Here is a 17,263-nt window from a genome sequence, read left to right as displayed (position 1 = left end):
ACTCATTAGTATTCAAAAAAAATAAAACCAAGGCCTCTTTAGCCATTTCCTGATTCCAGTAAGTGGGGAATAGGGTTGAGAATAGACACTAAACAAGTCACTTACGGCACGTCACAGGCTCTCAAGGCCTCTGGTGATTCTCACATTGCACCTGTGTCTCAGGGGACTTCCTCTTGGTGTCCATCAGACAGTCCAGCACAATGCATCCCAGTACCAAGGATACGGAGTTAAAGCAGACAGCAGAATCTGAGTTACTGGAATTCATTTCACTAATCAACTTCATTAATTTAAATTGATTAATTCAATTTATTGATTGTTTTAATTAATTTAAATGTCATTAATCACTTAATTTCTCTAATACCAGAATTACAGTGGGAGCCAAAACAGCACAAAGCAAACAGGCAATCTGGACATTCAAGTTAAACGTGAAGCAGTTAAAGCTAAATTAATGGTGTAAACACAGCACATTACTGTATTGCAAGGTCACAGCTGCCCAGTCAGGTCAGGACTGCATCCACCTTAGCTGCTTCCAACATTTTGTGAGGGGAAGTATTCTGAGGGGGTGAGAACGTGGCTACTCCTGGATGCTATGCAGACACATATTATGACTGAACTTAACCAGTAAATTCAAAACAAGAAATACACGTTCCAGCAGAGTACAGCTTTGTCCTGGAAGGGAAGAAGTGATACTTCCACAGGACAGTTTATCCCACAGTGGTCCTCACTGCCCCTGCCTGGCCTTCCTGGCCCATCCTCATGGCCCTGCCATCCCAGGTCTGTGTCCAACCCCCTTCTCCTTGCTGGGCCTGATCCTGGTTTGCTAATTTGCATTCCCAGCTTGACCCTGGACCTGTCTCCTAACCATGGACTTCCCTGATGGCCTGGACTCAGGGCTGACCCTGGTTGCCGTCGCCAGAACTGCTGCCCTTGTGTGGTGCCAAAGCTGAACCAGAGGAACAAGGGAGGTTACTTCAGAGACACAGCCTCTCCCAGAGGCTGATCAGGACAGTCCCAGCTTGCCCAGGATGGAGCCTCATTTCCCTGCAGGGGTGTGGTGATGGTTTCTCCGTGGAGGCTTCAAGAGCCAGTGGTGGGCACAACCTGTGTCCTGCCATGGTGGGGTGCACAGCAGCAGCCTCAGACACCTGTCAGGATCCAGCTCCAGCGATCTTGCTATGTGTCATACCAGGGATGTGCAGGTGGTAAAGAGGCAGGGTGATATCCGGACATCGTCAAATTAGTGGGCACTGGGGATATGCTAAGATTTCATAATCCAGTTTTATAACACTTCAGGGTGTTTCTCCTTTAACAAGTCTATATAGATTTTCCCATTCCTAGTCTTCCAGTGACTAGGTCACTCTTACTTGTTTGCTGACATGTGGATTTTTGGGATCCCAGCAAATCCAGGCCAGTACTGTAGATTTAAATTAAGTTTTCAGGGAGGTTAATTTGTTTGTTTGTTTTGTCTAATAGGATACTATCTGCATCAAGATTTGCTAAGCCTTGTTCTTCCTTTCACCTGTCATCTCAGTAACATGGTTGCAAACCCATGGTTATCATCTGGGTGACACTGTTGCTCCCATCGACTGAGGGATCACAGGCAACAGAGTGGAAGTTGGCAGAAAGCTTTATGCCAAATCTGTTAAAATAGATCCAAACTCAGTTTCCTTAAGATACTTTGGTTCCGTAAGAACTGCACTTTCACATTGTCTGTTTCAGCTTACTTCTGTGACCTGGTCTGTGCTCCTCTGTTACTCCCACCACCCTGTAAGTAGAGCTGCTTGTTTAGCTCTGCCATAATCTCCTTCACATGTTCTATTTCAGTCTCCATTCTTGGGAATAAACTGCTTTTTAGGATACAAGTATGCCCATTTAATTCTTTTTAAAAGATGTATGGACCATATCTGCCAAAGCAACTTGGTAACTGAGTTGATTTATAGTCCAGATGTCAGCACAGAGTTGCTCCATCTCTCTTCCCACGAAAGTAATTGTCTAATAAAAGACAGACAATTACAACTGGATTTTTTTTAATACATGATACTCTTTTCTCCTACTCCTCCCACACCTCTGTCTTTTAATTGCCATTACTAAATTAGTCATGTCATTTTAATGCCTTGTGGATACCATCAACACCCATTAATAAGTCACCTCAGAAGTCAGGTGGTCTGACTTTGAATACAAACAAAGAGCAGATCTCTTAGAATGGTGGCATCATTCTTCAGCATAGAATCACACTTGAAAGCTTTGGACACAAATGCAGAGAATTTTTTTTTCTAAAGAAGATAGTCACAAATGTCATGCTAAATACTAACACAAGACAGTGTTTTCCATCTAATTTTTCACTCATTTGGATTGAATTCCACTTCTGCCTTGTGGGTCAAAAACAGTCCAGGAGCTACACTACTCTGAAAAGTAGACTAGCTGGTTGTCGTGTGGCCTGTAGCCTATACCCTCACACTAACATTAATCACTTAAATAACTACATGGTAGTTTTCTGCACTTCAGTGAAGCATACAAAACAGAATCTTATGACTTTGCAATCTAATTTGATAGTTTCACAGAAAATAATAACTGAAGCATTTTTTATCTCTCCCTTCCTCCTCTCACCTTTTTTTTTTGTCAAAACTACACTACTTGGTTTAACTTATAATTTGATGGAGGATAGCCAGCTGGAAATATATGTTTGGGTTTTCTTTAATTGTAACTAAACCTAGCAACCGTGTAGAGTCATACTTGTCAGAAGTGGAAATGTATCTTTGCGGCTATTAACTGCACGGACTCCGAATTGTGTCAGTAAGCGGAGACCAAGCTCCGAGCTCCTTTATTCAGGATAAGCACATATATTTATAGCAGACTTGGTTACATCAAGATAAGCTTTTGCAATGCAATGTTCCAGCGCGTTGCAATGTTCCAGCCGCGGTCGGACAGGTCTTCCTGTTTCGAAACCTCGCTGCCCCCAGCCTCGTCCTCAGTGTCTCCTGTTCTTCCTTATAAGGCTCATTCTTATTCTTCTATGTATTGCTCCCATGGTCGTCCTCTCATCAGGGCGAGCAGGTTGGCAGTACTGCTTGCATTGTCATCTTCCTCTATCAGGGGTCTGTTAAACTCCTGTAACCCCACATATCTTAACTACTCCAAAGTCAAAAGAAGGTTAAAATTTGAATGTGAAAACCAAGGAACAACTTCAGCACCTAGGTAAGTCCCAGACTTGGTTAGTCAACACTTCTGTACATAGCATTAGTGATCCTGCTAACACTGTCTTCTGTCTCTTTAAAAGGATGATGAAATTGCAATTGACAAAGTACACAGGTAGTGGGAGCTTCAGGTCTCACTTGTACAAAACTGAAGTCAAAGGACTGAGATACTTTGAAGACATCAGACTCGCTGTTCAGATATAATTCTGAACAGTGCATGTTGCCAGGGGCTAGAGTGAACCGTGTGAAGGAAGTGAGGAGCAGCTCCAAGCTCCGTGAGGCTTAAATTCTTCAGAACTGCAGAAAACTGGAAAATATCCAAACTGCTTTGTATGCTGTACCTGCAAGGAATAAATGATAATAAAAAACAACATTCTACATATCTTGTACGTGACAATGAGTGATTCTTGAGTCATTTAATGTGGTTTAGCAGCTACAGTTAAACTAAGTAGATTATTTATGAAATCCTAATACAGAAACATGGATTCCAGGCAAAATGAAACACAAAGGCCACAAAACCAGCATGAGAGTACAGGAGATTTTGCAACTGAGAGGAAGCCAAGGAACAGGTCTTGTTATTTCTGGGGTTCAGGAAAGATCAACTCACAATAGCGATCACACACCAACACAATCCCAAACTAGGCACAATCAACTGCTGACAAAGAAATTGGAATTTATTCAGCACAGACAGCCACCCAGCCCCATAATAAAGTGTTTTAGGGTACGGTAGCATTCTGGCAACGTAGACATGAAAAGAACTTTGAAACAGAGACCAAGTGAGAAGCCAAGGAAGCACAGCACAATAAGCTGCACATTACTTGCAAAGACCAAGGTTTTCTTTCCCATCAGAGAAAAAACATCCCTTTTAGGACTAAATGACTGTTAGATTGTCCATCTCACTGCAAAGTAGAAATCCAAAGCAATTGAGAAAAAGTCTCAGGATGTTTCCATGAAACATAAGTAGTCTTACCAAATCCAGCCTTTGTTAAAGAATTAGTACTTTTTCATGTGTTTAAAAATCAAGCTCTTGTTAAAATCTCCACTGCAATTCTCTAAGGCTTTAAAGGAATGATATCTGAGAGGCAAGTACAGGTGCGTAACAAAAAAAAAATTATCTTATTATATCTTGAAACAATATATCAAAAATTTATCTTGATATCTTGAAAAATTACATCCAATCCATCATACTGAATAAAATAACCTATATTAACAGCGTACCAGAAGCATCTTTAAGGAATCAGGTGAAGAATCTACAAACACAGCTGAAAAATTGTGTGGCATGTTTCATCAGGATTTCTCATGAATATTTATGTCACATATTTAGACTAACATAAAAGGCCACTGTCAAGCAGAAATCATGAGTCAGATCCCAAGAGCCCTTTCAAAGTTCCAGGCTGCTTTTTCATCTTTGATACTGTTTACTTTGCACCTTTCAGTCATCTCGAAATACAACACTAGGCTCATCTTGCTCTGCCCACAGTACAGATGGCCAGAATCAGCACCTAAAATTCAAATTACATTTGGTAGACATTGGATGGATTAGAGGTGATTAGGGCCACCTTTTGGTGAAGTAATTATAATTCTGATATGCTAGAAAATTCTACTGTTTTTAAAGTAATGTTTATTTCTAAGGGAAAATAATCCGCACCCAATGATTTACTGATTTCTCAAACACTTCCACCTTGACTTACCCTGTTTTATAGCATCCCCCCCCCCCAAAAAAAACAAACATATTTCTGTATATTCAGGATGGTGCTGATCTTGAGTACTGAAGTATGGGAGGTGTTACAAAAAAGAGCTCAGGACTTGTGTCATTACCCCAGAGATACTTGGCAAGAAAGATACTTGTGAAGCAATGCACAGCTGCAGGGAATCAAGCTGGGTAGATTACATGTCTGGATAACCCACTGATATCATTAAATAAACAAAACCTTTCCCCCTACCTGGGCAAAGATAATTCCAGAGTACAGAAGATGAAAAGTTTAGAGACAGGTCAACAGGAGAAAAAACAGTCCTTACTGCTCTAGAGGGAGAAATTTAAAGGCACTCCTGTATGTCTACAGGGAATCGCTGCAGAGGTTCTATTACTACCTCATTCAAAACACTGCTTATGACAAAAGTTTGCCAGCTGGTCCTCTTTATTTGATGAATAATGCAGTGCAAGCAGCAGGAATATCCAATCAGATGATTTTATGGAAACTGTTTTGATCAGGACAGCGAAAACACACCAGCCAGTCTCCACAGAGGGACTCCCTGACATTGCTCTCTCAAAAGTCGATAGCTGCTGGCTGCCTTTCCATCCTTTGCTTTACCTTCTACCATTTTCTTTAAGAAAAGAAGGTTAGCTCCTCTCTTCCCTTCTCCATTTTGTTACAACGATAGAGGTTAAGTACAGATAAGGAAGACAATTAAAATGGATCTGTCACGCGTTTGTTATTCGGATGTGTCATGCTGTATCCCTTCTCTGCCGTAAGCTGACACTCTACCACAGTAATTTAAATTCTTCACTGTAGACAGCTCGTAACTAATATGGTGATTTTCATTACACGTTCCTCTGAATATAGCAGAGGTTAATGCATAATAAACTAGAAAATCTGGCAGCTGCTTGGGCCTGGAGAAAACCACTGCTTTCTTAATTCAGCACCATCATGGCCACATGGCAATAACGGTCACTAGCAGGATAAAAAATAATACGGAATCAAGGCCCAAATCCAATTAAAGTAGCTGCCATGTCTCCCAGGCATCTTCTAGCCAAAGCACCTCTGAGCAATCTCTTTTTAACTTGTTTTACCTCTCTGTGACAAAAGACACTTTGTGCCATTCAGTTTCCCCACAAGATCAGCCAGTAAACAAGTTTAAATGAAATCTAAATCTGCTCCAATTATTCCATGCAATTTGGAAAGCCATGGAATACCCTTCAGGTGGAGACCGAAACTTAAAAGGTAAAGGACATGCCTCACCACAACACAAGCCTTGCTGTATAGAGGACAGAACTCTAGCCAGGCATTCAGAAAAGAGATGATAGTGAATAAAAAGGTGATAAAGCAAAGAAGGGGCAGGAACCCCTCCTTGGACGTTGCATCCCATCTAAGCATTTGCCATATGCGCTACATAAGTAAGTGCTACTGTTGTTCACGCTGCATTTGTGTTTTCCTGATGAAGCACAAAGAGAAGCAGAAAGGATAGTGTTTAGGATAGTAGTTGTTTCAATGTGAGAGACTATGCAAAAATGCAATGTCCCAGTCAATTTGCAGCTCCTGGCTCTTCAGAATCACAGTGAAAGTGTCTCTGCTATCACTTACATGTGCCAAAAATGTTCACTGATTTGGCTTTCTTGAAACTTTGTAATATACATTATGGTGGCTGAGCCCCAATAGAATTAGGGAAGGACCAAAAGGGAAAAAATGCACAGCTACATGTTTCGGATTCAGTGTTACTACAAGTCTTCCTAACTTATGTTGCTTTTCTGAGCAAACTTGGAAAATCCAACATCCAAAATTCATATGCTGAAGTTCTACTTCATTTCTCACATTTCTTTTTTCCTAATAATTACATTGAAGGAAAGCAGTGCCCTATGAATCAGCTGCAATGCCAAAAAAATATGGAAAACTGTTGGCATTTTCACATTTCAGCGATGTATAATTATGTGAAATGAAATGACAAATGCTTTCGTGCAAAGCTCCACAAGGGACAGACTGCATATAGATACATCCAAGACCATCTTCTAAGTTACTAAATGGCCTCATTGGTTCAAGGAATAGACTTCTTTATGATCTGATTTTGATTCACAAACAGAAATGCAAAGAGATTGTTTTTGTTTGGTTTTTTTGCTGCGTGTTTTTTACTGTATACGAACTTGATGCAATTTCTTTGCCAAAACCCAGTTATGAAGAAAGACGCCTGCTGAACAAGTGGCGTAGAACAGCTAGAACTTACAAAGAGGCACAATGTGAGACAGGTTTGTTATCGAATCTATTTTGCACAGTTCTGTAAAAATATACTGGATAACAGTGAGTTCCATTCTCTGGGCCACTGTAAAGACGATGCCAAAAATACCATTCTCAATCTTTTTATCTGTAAATTATTTAGTTCCATCGATTAATAACCCTAGAAAGCAACAGCTTCTGTATACTGCAGAACAAGCATCACCAGTCAAATGCAATGTAGAGGAATCTCTTTCCCAACCTGTGAGCATGCACAGATTCCTACTTGGAGATATCATGACATGCCAATAAACAGAATAATCTCTTGGGATTAATCTAAACATTTCTTTCATAATACTCAAATGGAAATGATCCGTTTGATCCCTCCCAGCACTTATATTGATCTAAACAGATAACCCAAAGCGGAAAGGTTGCATAAATCTCAGATACAAACCTGTCTATTTTTCAGTCAAAAGCACTCTGACATACTAGCATGGAGTGTTTTTCTGTATTTCACAATGAAACATGCTGTGTTTCTCTTGGCAAATGATGGCTTGTACCCATCTGGCAAAACATGGATCACAGTCAGAAACATAGCCTAACTCTTGTTATGAATTTAGGACAAGTCAAAGCTACAGAATTAAATGAAGCTTTCAGATTTCCCCTGGTTGATTTGGTCTCCTAGGCTTCAGGGTCAAGCCTATGTTTACTATAAACTGGCTTGAACACTACTAGTAAACATTGTGGCACTCTTGAGTTTTAAGCAGTTAGTAGAGATGAATGACTACTGGAAGCAGAATGGAAAAATCACTGCCTCCGAGTCTATGCAGTAAGTGGAAGCCCCTATTTGTTTCTTTAAAGCCAAAACTGGCCATAGAATAATGTTTCCATGTTATCTATGGGTTTTATGGCTTGCAGTTAGATCCAAATGTGAAAATCAATTAGTTTAAATGGAGAGAAACTGTGCAGGTTCCCACTGGCTTTTCGATAAGGGTTTAACCAGAATGAGCTGGCTGCCACAACACATATCTGAGACAAGTAACAGCTGACCAGTATTTTCTTCATCTATTTCAAGTATGTAATGGGCTCATGATATGTTTTTAAAGACTCAAATCCCATAAAAAAATAGATCTTTTTTCCCTCTGTACTATCTCTTGGGTTATTTCCATAAATGATGATATAGCAAAACCTGTTTTTATTTGCCACTAGAGATGGCAGGCTGATTTATACCAGAGAAAAATTTGGCTTTATCCACTAAATTTATCCCCTGAGTAACATCACAGACTTTGTAAACATTATATTAAGGAAAAAACTGGCCTATCACCATACTATATCATTAGCCTCGTGTCTTAAATATAAATTTAATTTCAGTCCAGTTGGAAAACTATGATATTGATGCAAAAGATAATAGACTATTATTGGCCTGCATATCCACTTTGGCACATATTTTTAAATTTAAAAAAAGTATTCCTCATTCAAGAAGTGCAAGGAAATATAGATGTTAAGAATTGCTTTTTGTGTGGGTTATGTGTATTAGCACCACTCAGCAATGACATATAGTCATACAGCATTTATTACACAGTAAATACACATCCATAAATGTTTTCAGAATATTTTGGAGAGGATGTCTTGCTCCTATTTAGAGCAGACACAAATACTTTGGACAACAACAAGGGATGCAACATAAAAAAAGGAACTGGAGCATGCTACTCAAGTTCTGAAATTCCTTGACTGGAAGACTTGGGCTGAAACTATATCCTACTCTTATCCCTGTACAAATGGAACTACCATTGAATACAGTTTGACAGCCAGTAATCTTTTAAAGAAATAAGACACAATGAAAGAAATACAGAGGTATTTACCTTTGCATATTTAATAGGATATTTCCTCCAACTTAAAGTAAGCCCTAACTGACAACAGGATTAAGCCAATTTAAAAAAGATCCGGACTGAGTCTTCAGAGTCTAAAACCAATAATTTGGAAGCCCAAAAGACTTCTGTGTATCACAACAGTAAGAGAAAGTTTGGTGCAGCCAGGATTCAGAGACTGGTGATGTTCAGAAGCTAACCAGTGAGAAATAAACATGGATCATTATTTATATAGGTTGAACTAAATTCCAAAAGCTAACATTCAGCAGAAAAATATTCATAGCTTTGAACAGAAAAAGAGGCTTGACTCCACAGGACTTTGCCATTGGGACTTTTACACCCAGATGGACTGCAATTTCTAGGTCCAGAGAAGTTGAATTTATTCTTTACTTACTCAGCTGGGTCTTTGAGGTAGAAAGAGTTAAATGAGAAGTTTCCTGCTTTCTTGTTAAGGATAGACTCACTTTTTTTTCCTACAACAGGACTAAGCTCACAGCTTAACCATGCTGTCCATACAGAAGTCTGAAAAGAGGTGAACTTACACGTGGATCTTCAGTAATTAATGTTTCAATTTTAACTTTTTTCAATTATGTGGTGTATTGGGTTTGCATGACAAGGTTTTGGTAGCAGGGGTGCTACAGGGGTGGCTTCTGTGAGCAGCTGCTAGAAGCTTCCCTCATGTCCGACAGAGCCAATGACAGCTGGCTCCAAGATGGACCCGCTGCTGGCCAAGGCTGAGCCCATCAGCAATGGTGGTAGCACCTCTGTGATAACATATTTAAGAAGGGGAAAAAAACCTGTGCAACTGCAGCCAAAGAGAGGAGTGAGAATACGTGAGAGAAACAACCCTGCAGACACCAAGGTCAGTGAAGAAGGAGGGGGAGGAAGTGCTCCAGGTGTCGGAGCAGATTCCCCTGCAGCCTGTGCTGAAGACCTTGGTGAGGCAGGCTGTCCCCCTGCAGCTCATGGAGATTAACAGTGGAGCAGATATTCACCTGCAGCCCATGAAGGACCCCGCGCTGGAGCAGGTGGATCCCCAAGGGAGGCTGTGACCCTGTGGGAAGCCCACGCTGGAGCAGGGTCCTGGCAGGACCCGTGGACCCATGGAATGAGAGGAGTCCACGCTGGAGCATATCTGCTGGCAGGACTTGTGAACCCATGGGGGATCCACGCTGGAACAGTTCATGAAGAACTGCAGCCCGTAGGAAGGACCCACATTGGAGAAGTTCGTGGAGGACTGTCTCCCATGGGAGGGACTCCACGCTGGAGCACAGGAAGAGCATGAGGAGTCCTCTCCCTGAGGAGGAATGAGCAGCAGAGACAACGTGTGATGACCACAACCCCCATTCCCCGTCTCCCTGCGCCACTCAGCAGAAAGAGGTAGGGAAAATTGGGAGTTGAGCCTGGGAAGAAGGGAGGGGTGGGGGGAAGGTGTTTTAAGGTTTTGTTTTCATTTTTCATTACCCTACTCTGATTTGATTGGCAATAAATTAAATTCATTTTCCCCAAGTCAAGTCTGGTTTGCCTGTGACGGTAATTGGTGAGTGATCTCTCCCTGTCCTTATCTTGATCCATGAGCCTTTTGTTATATTTTCTCTCTCCTGTCCAGCTGAAGAGGGGAGTGATAGAGCGGCTTTGGCGGGCACCTGGCTTCCAGCCAGGGTCAACAACCACAAATACCTTATGCCCCGTTTGAATATATTATTGCCATTGTTCTTACTCGTGTTATTTGCACTGTGACTTGGGTTTAATTCTAAATTCATGTGTTTCCCAGGATTTTCTAACAATCTTATTCTCCATGCTCAGGGGCTGTGTTTCTGAGAGTTTTAAAAGTCTATTAAAACCAAAATAATTGGTTACGTTTAACATTAGAGTATGCCTGTAGGTATAATATAGTACAAGGTCCAAACCCCTAGGAATCTTAGAAAGAAAAAAAAAATGTACAGACCGCTAACATCATCCAAGGCTCTCCAAGCATTATAAACCAAAGATTTACAACAGCATCTTAGTGTATGCAACAACTAGCTGAACTTTCTTAATGTGTTGCCTGGAGAATTAAAAAAAAAAAAAAAAAAGCTACAATTTTGCTTTATTAGGTACTTTTTCCATCTGCAGGTGAGGGGCAGCAAAGCTACTCAGGGGAGCAAGGAGTGGCTCACTAGGTAGAGTCATAGTAAAACCACATCCTTTCAAAGGACTTGTCTTCAGCAAAAGAAGCCTAAAAGATAGATAGGAGAAAACAAACCTGTTTCAATATAAAGAGTTCCATTAAATGCTTGAATGGCCCTTACTAATGAATAAAGCTCTCTGGGATGGAGCAGTGAGTCAGTAAAGCAGGTGCTAGGCTGAGGGGCAGACAGGGGAATGCAATTGCCAGTTAGGTGGCCTTTTTCTACCCATTCAAGATAATCACTTCAGTGCCCACAATGCATCTTTGTGAGAGTTATTGCCACAAATCAAGAGTTTTAAACCCTTTAGCAACAGCTAAAATTGTTCAGTTTGGAGACAGGATGGAGAACACTGAGGAAATACAAACAGCAGAACAGAGAAAATTCAGTACTGTTACAGTCTTTGTGAGAAACAAATGGGTTGACCTGGATTAACGAAGCTAATAATATTACACAGTGCTTTGTCCTTCTCCAGCAGTTTCCATCTGAGCCTCTCAGCATTTGCTTGAGGGAGGGAAGCATTTATTTCCCTTTTGTGTTTAGGGAGCTAAAGAACAAGAAATGAAGGTGATTTGTCCAAAGCTGCACAAGTTTCCAGATGAGCTGAATATATAACCCACAAACCTGGGTTCCCTTTCTCTAAGCTCAACAGCACTTGCAGAAAGGTATAGTAGGTACTGAAGTTTTTCATATCATATGGACTGTTCAATTAAGAAGAAAAAAATGGTTCATTGTTTTAAGCAAAAAAAAAACCAAAACTACAAAAATCTGTGGGAAAGGAAATGTCAAAGAATTTGTACATGCTCAGTAAAATTAAATGAAACCTTTAACTTCGTATTAACGTTTATATGTAGAAGATGGATTTATTTGGGCATTTTTGTTGCTGTTTTTGGGGGGTTTTAATTGTTTAAACCAAAGAAATTAAGCTGTTTTTTCTACTGAATCAAAATGACAAGTACTTTTTAATTAAAATCATACCTGGTGCATAAACTCATCATTTTTACATTTCCTGCCACAAAAACCCCTCAGCATCTCGCAGAAATTGATGCTTTTGTATTAAAAACTTGATTTAATTACAAACCTTTTTTTCAACAGTAAAATTTGCAGCATGAAAACTACCAGTGACTTGTACCATTTGCTCTTTTGTTTAGATCCATGCTATAAGTAACCTGGTTACTTACAAAAAGTCATGTGATAATGTCACGGTTTAAAGCTGGGCCGGCTATTAAACCTGTGGCAGACGCTCTCTGTTATCCCCCCGCTCCCCCCAAAGGGAAAGGGAAAGAGAAAAGGGAGAGAGACTTCCAGGTTGGAAAGTTAAAACAGTTTTAATAAACTATAATAATGAAAAAGAGTATAATAACAATAATAGAAATAATCAAATATATACAAATATATATACAAAAACAAGATTGAGCTCCCTTGAAGTCAGCCACGTCACCACCGGCACTGCAGGGCAGGCTCCAGGAAGGCCCAGGCTGGGCCTAGCGACGGTCGAGAGCTGGATTCAAGAATGCACGGATTGGGATCGGGGGCAGCAGGAAAACAGACGGAGTCCTCCTTGGACACCGGCCATAGCAGAAAGAGCAAGACCCTCGTGATCTCCCCGCTTTATACTGAGAATGACGTGTATGGGATGGAATACCTTCGTTGGTCAATTTTGGGTCACCTGTCCTGTCCGCTCCCCCCTGCAGCTGCGAGTCCCCTTCGACTCTTCACTCGTAAGCAGTGAGGAATTCAGCAGTGACCTTGGTTTCTCTAAGAACAAGTACAGCAAGAGCCTTTCTGCACAACATCCCTACCGGTGCCTCAGCGATAACTACAAACTTCGAGCGTTATCAGTCCTGGAAGCAGACACTGTCTGCAAAACATGCAGTTAGTTTCAGAAAGTGCAGTTACTTAGAAGAGACTTAGCTGAAAGTAAAAATCACTGAAAAGAAAATTGGCCTGGTTTAGGCCAAACCAGGACATTCCACCCCTTATTCCATACCATTCACGTCATACTCAGATCACCACTACCTTTTCATTTTAAAATATATACAGATAACATTAGTTTATGATTCATCTCTATACAAAAAACTTCATCAAGTTCGTTTAGTTCAGGATTGTGGGTTTCCATCTGGCTAAGAGTCTCCCAGGGTAGGAGAGGTGGTATGAGCTTTGTCACAGTTCATGCCCACAGGTTGTAGGTTAAAGATGTCAGTCTTGAGGAGGTTACTGGGCGCCACTTGCAGCTAGCTCCAATCTCATCACCACTGCTTCAACCTGAAAGACACTTATGAACACTGTTAGTATTATGCAGCAATTAACATCATACAGTTCCGAATGAAGTATTCTCACCCAGGATCAGATCGTCTTCAGGGACACATCAGACTCCACCATCCTGCAGCATCACCCACCAAGTACATCCAGGTCCTTGAGCAAAAGCAATCCCACGAATGGGTTTACCTTTGCCCGTAGCAGGAAGAACCCAGTTTTTCCCAACAGACTCCTTTCATGCACCACAGGGACTTTATCCCCTTCTACTGTATGTAAAAGGTCTGACTGAGCAGGGCCAGCTCGGTTGATAGATCCTCTGGTGTTAACTAGCCAGGTAGCTTGTGCCAAATGCTTATCCCAATTTTTAAAGGTTCCACCGCACATTGCTTTCAGGGTAGTTTTTAACAGCCCATTATATCGTTCAATTTTCCCAGAGGCTGGTGCATGATAGGGGATGTGATATACCCATTCGATGACATGCTCTTTGGCCCAGTTATCTATGAGACTGTTTTTGAAATGAGTCCCATTGTCCGACTCAGTTCTCTCTGGCATGCCATGTTGCCACAAGATTTGCTTTTCGAGGCCCAGAATAGTGTTCCGGGCAGTGGCATGGGGCACAGAGTATGTTTCCAGCCATCCAGTGGTCGCCTCCACCATGGTAAGCACATAACGTTTACCCTGGCGGGTTTGAGGGAGTGTGATGTAGTCAATTTGCCAGGTCTCCCCATATTTATATTTCAACCACCGCCCCCCATACCACAAAGGTTTTAACCTTTTGGCTCGCTTAATTGCGGCGCATGTTTCACAATCATGGATAACCTGTGCAATAGAGTCCATAGTTAAGTCCACCCCTCGGTCACGAGCCCATCTGTATGTTGCATCTCTTCCTTGATGACCTGAAGTGTCATGAGCCCACCGAGCTAAAAATAGTTCACCTTTATGTTCCCAGTCCAAATCTATTTGGAATACTTTAGCAGCCTGATCCACTTCTTGGTTGTTTCGATGTTCCTCAGTTGCCCGACTTTTAGGTACGTGAGCATCTACATGATGTACCTTCACGACTAGTTTCTCTAGCCGAGCAGCAATATCTTGCCACAATTCAGCAGCCCAAATAGGTTTCCCTTTGCGCTGCCAGTCGCTTCGCTTCCACTGCTTTAACCACCCCCACAAGGCATTTGCTACCATCCATGAGTCAGTATAAAGATACAGCCTTGGCCACTTTTCTCGTTCAGCAATGTCTAAAGCCAGCTGGGTGGCTTTTACCTCTGCAAATTGACTTGATTCACCTTGTCCTTCTCTGGCTTCTGTGACTCGTCATATAGGACTCCATACAGCAGCTTTTCACTTCTGATGCTTTTCTACAAGACGGCAGGATCCATCGGTGAACAAGACATACTGCTTCTCATCCTCTGGTAGTTCATTATATGGTGGGGCTTCTTCAGCACATGTCACTTCCTTTTCTGGTGGCATTCCGAAGTCTTTGCCTTCTGGCCAGTCCATGATCACTTCTAAGATTCCTGGGCGATTAGGGTTTCCTATTCGAGCCCTCTGTGTAATTAATGCAATCCATTTACTCCATGTAGCATCAGTTGCATGATGAGTAGTAGGAACCTTACCCTTGAACATCCAGCTTAGTACTGGTAATCGGGGTGCCAGGAGAAGCTGTGCTTCAGTACCAATTACCTCTGAGGCAGCTCTAACTCCTTCATATGCTGCCAGTATCTTTTTCAGTTGGAGTGTAATTGGCCTCGGAGCCCTTGTATCCTCGACTCCAAAATCCTAGGGGTCGACCTCGAGTCTCCCCTGGCACTTTCTGCCAGAGGCTCCAGGTAGGAACATTGTCCCCGGCTGCGGTGTAGAGCACATTTTTAACATCTTGTCCCATACGGACTGGTCCAAGGGCTACTGCATGCACAATCTCTTGTTTAATCTGTTCAAAAGCCTGTTGTTGTTCAGGGCCCCACTGAAAATCATTTTTCTTTCTGGTCACTTGATAAAGAGGGCGTACAATCTGGCTGTAATCTGGAATATGCATTCTCCAGAAACCCACAACGCCTAAGAAGGCTTGTGTTTCCTTTTTGTTAGTTGGTGGGGACATAGCTGTTATTTTGTTGATCACCTCTATCGGGATCTGGCGACGCCCATCTTGCCATTTAATCCCTAAAAACTGGATCTCCCGGGCAGGTCCCTTGACCTTGCCTCTTTTTATGGCAAAACCAGCTTTCAGAAGAATTTGGATGATTTTCTCCCCTTTGTCAAAAACTTCTGCTGCTGTATCACCCCATACAATGATGTCATCAATATATTGCAAATGTTCTGGAGCTCCACCCTTTTCTAGTGCAGTCTGGATCAGTCCGTGGCAAATAGTAGGACTGTGTTTCCACCCCTGGGGCAGTCGATTCCAGGTGTACTGGATACCTCTCCAGGTAAAAGCAAACTGTGGCCTGCACTTCGGTGCCAAGGGAATAGAGAAAAATGCATTGGCAATGTCTATAGTGGCGTACCACTTGGCTGCCTTTGACTCCAGTTCGTATTGAAGTTCTAGCATGTCTGGCACAGCAGCACTCAGCGGTGGCGTAACTTCATTTAGGCCACGATAGTCCACAGTTAATCTCCATTCTCCATCAGACTTTCGCACTGGCCATATAGGGCTATTAAAGGGTGAGCGAGTCTTGCCAATCACTCCTTGATTTTCTAATTGTCTAATCAGTTTATGAATGGGGATCAGGGAGTCTCGACTGCTGCGATATTGTCGTCGGTGCACCGTGGCAGTAGCAATTGGCACCTGTTGTTCTTCAACTTTCAGCAACCCCACAACAGAAGGATCCTCTGAGAGGCCAGGCAAGGTAGACAGCTGTTTAATGTCCTCAGTCTCTACAGCTGCTATACCAAAGGCCCATCTATACCCTTTTGGGTCCTTAAAATACCCTCTCTTAAGGTAGTCTATGCCAAGGATGCATGGAGCATCTGGGCCAGTCACAATGGAGTGCTTTTTCCATTCATTTTCAGTTAGGCTCACTTCGACCTCCAATACAGATAACTCTTGAGATCCCCCTGTTATTCCTGAAATACTGATAGATTCTGCTCTTTATGATTCGATGGCATTAGGGTGCACTGTGCACCAGTGTCTATCAGGGCTCGATACTTTTGTGGTTCTAATGTGCCAGGCCATCGAATCCACACAGTCCAATAAATTCTGTTGTCCCTCTCCTCCTCCTGGCTGGAGGCAGGGCCCCTCTAATTAAGAAATGGATTCGTGGAGCTCACGGGGGATTGGACCTTCATTTCCCCTATTCATATTTGGGAAATAGGGACCTGAGGCCCATCTACCGTGACTGGAGTCCTGCTCACTGGTAACTGGAGCAGCCATCCTCCTAGGAAAATTCTCTCTGGTATTTCTTTTAGCTTGCAACTCACGTACTCGTGCCTGTAGGGTACTGGTAGGTTGTCCATGTCATCTGCTCATGTCCTCCCCATAATCACGCAGGGTAAACCACAGGATACCTCGTGACGTGTTCCGTTTCCTTTGAGCCGGTCCAGTAGGAGGGCATTTCCTCCTAAAGGCTGCAACGTGGGCCTGTGTAGGTAGAGATTTAAGTTGATTCTCGATCCTGGACTGTTTGTCTGACAGTTGTTTAAATGAGTCCTTGTCTTCCTTAGAAGTCACTTTTCCCACAGCTGAGACACGGGCCTGCAGTGGGGAAGAAATACTATCTTCATACTGTCGCATACAGTTAGCCATTTCGCCCACACTAGGTCATGCCCTAGCATCTTCTCCCCAGACTAATATTGACAACGTATGGGTATGTGTCGGTGGAGCACTCTTCACAACCTTCCGGAACATGGATCGG

The sequence above is a fragment of the Nyctibius grandis genome, chromosome 4, assembly GCF_013368605.1.
Source record: "Nyctibius grandis isolate bNycGra1 chromosome 4, bNycGra1.pri, whole genome shotgun sequence".
NCBI classification, from domain to species: Eukaryota; Metazoa; Chordata; class Aves; order Nyctibiiformes; family Nyctibiidae; genus Nyctibius; species Nyctibius grandis.
This window is presented reverse-complemented; position numbering follows the sequence as displayed.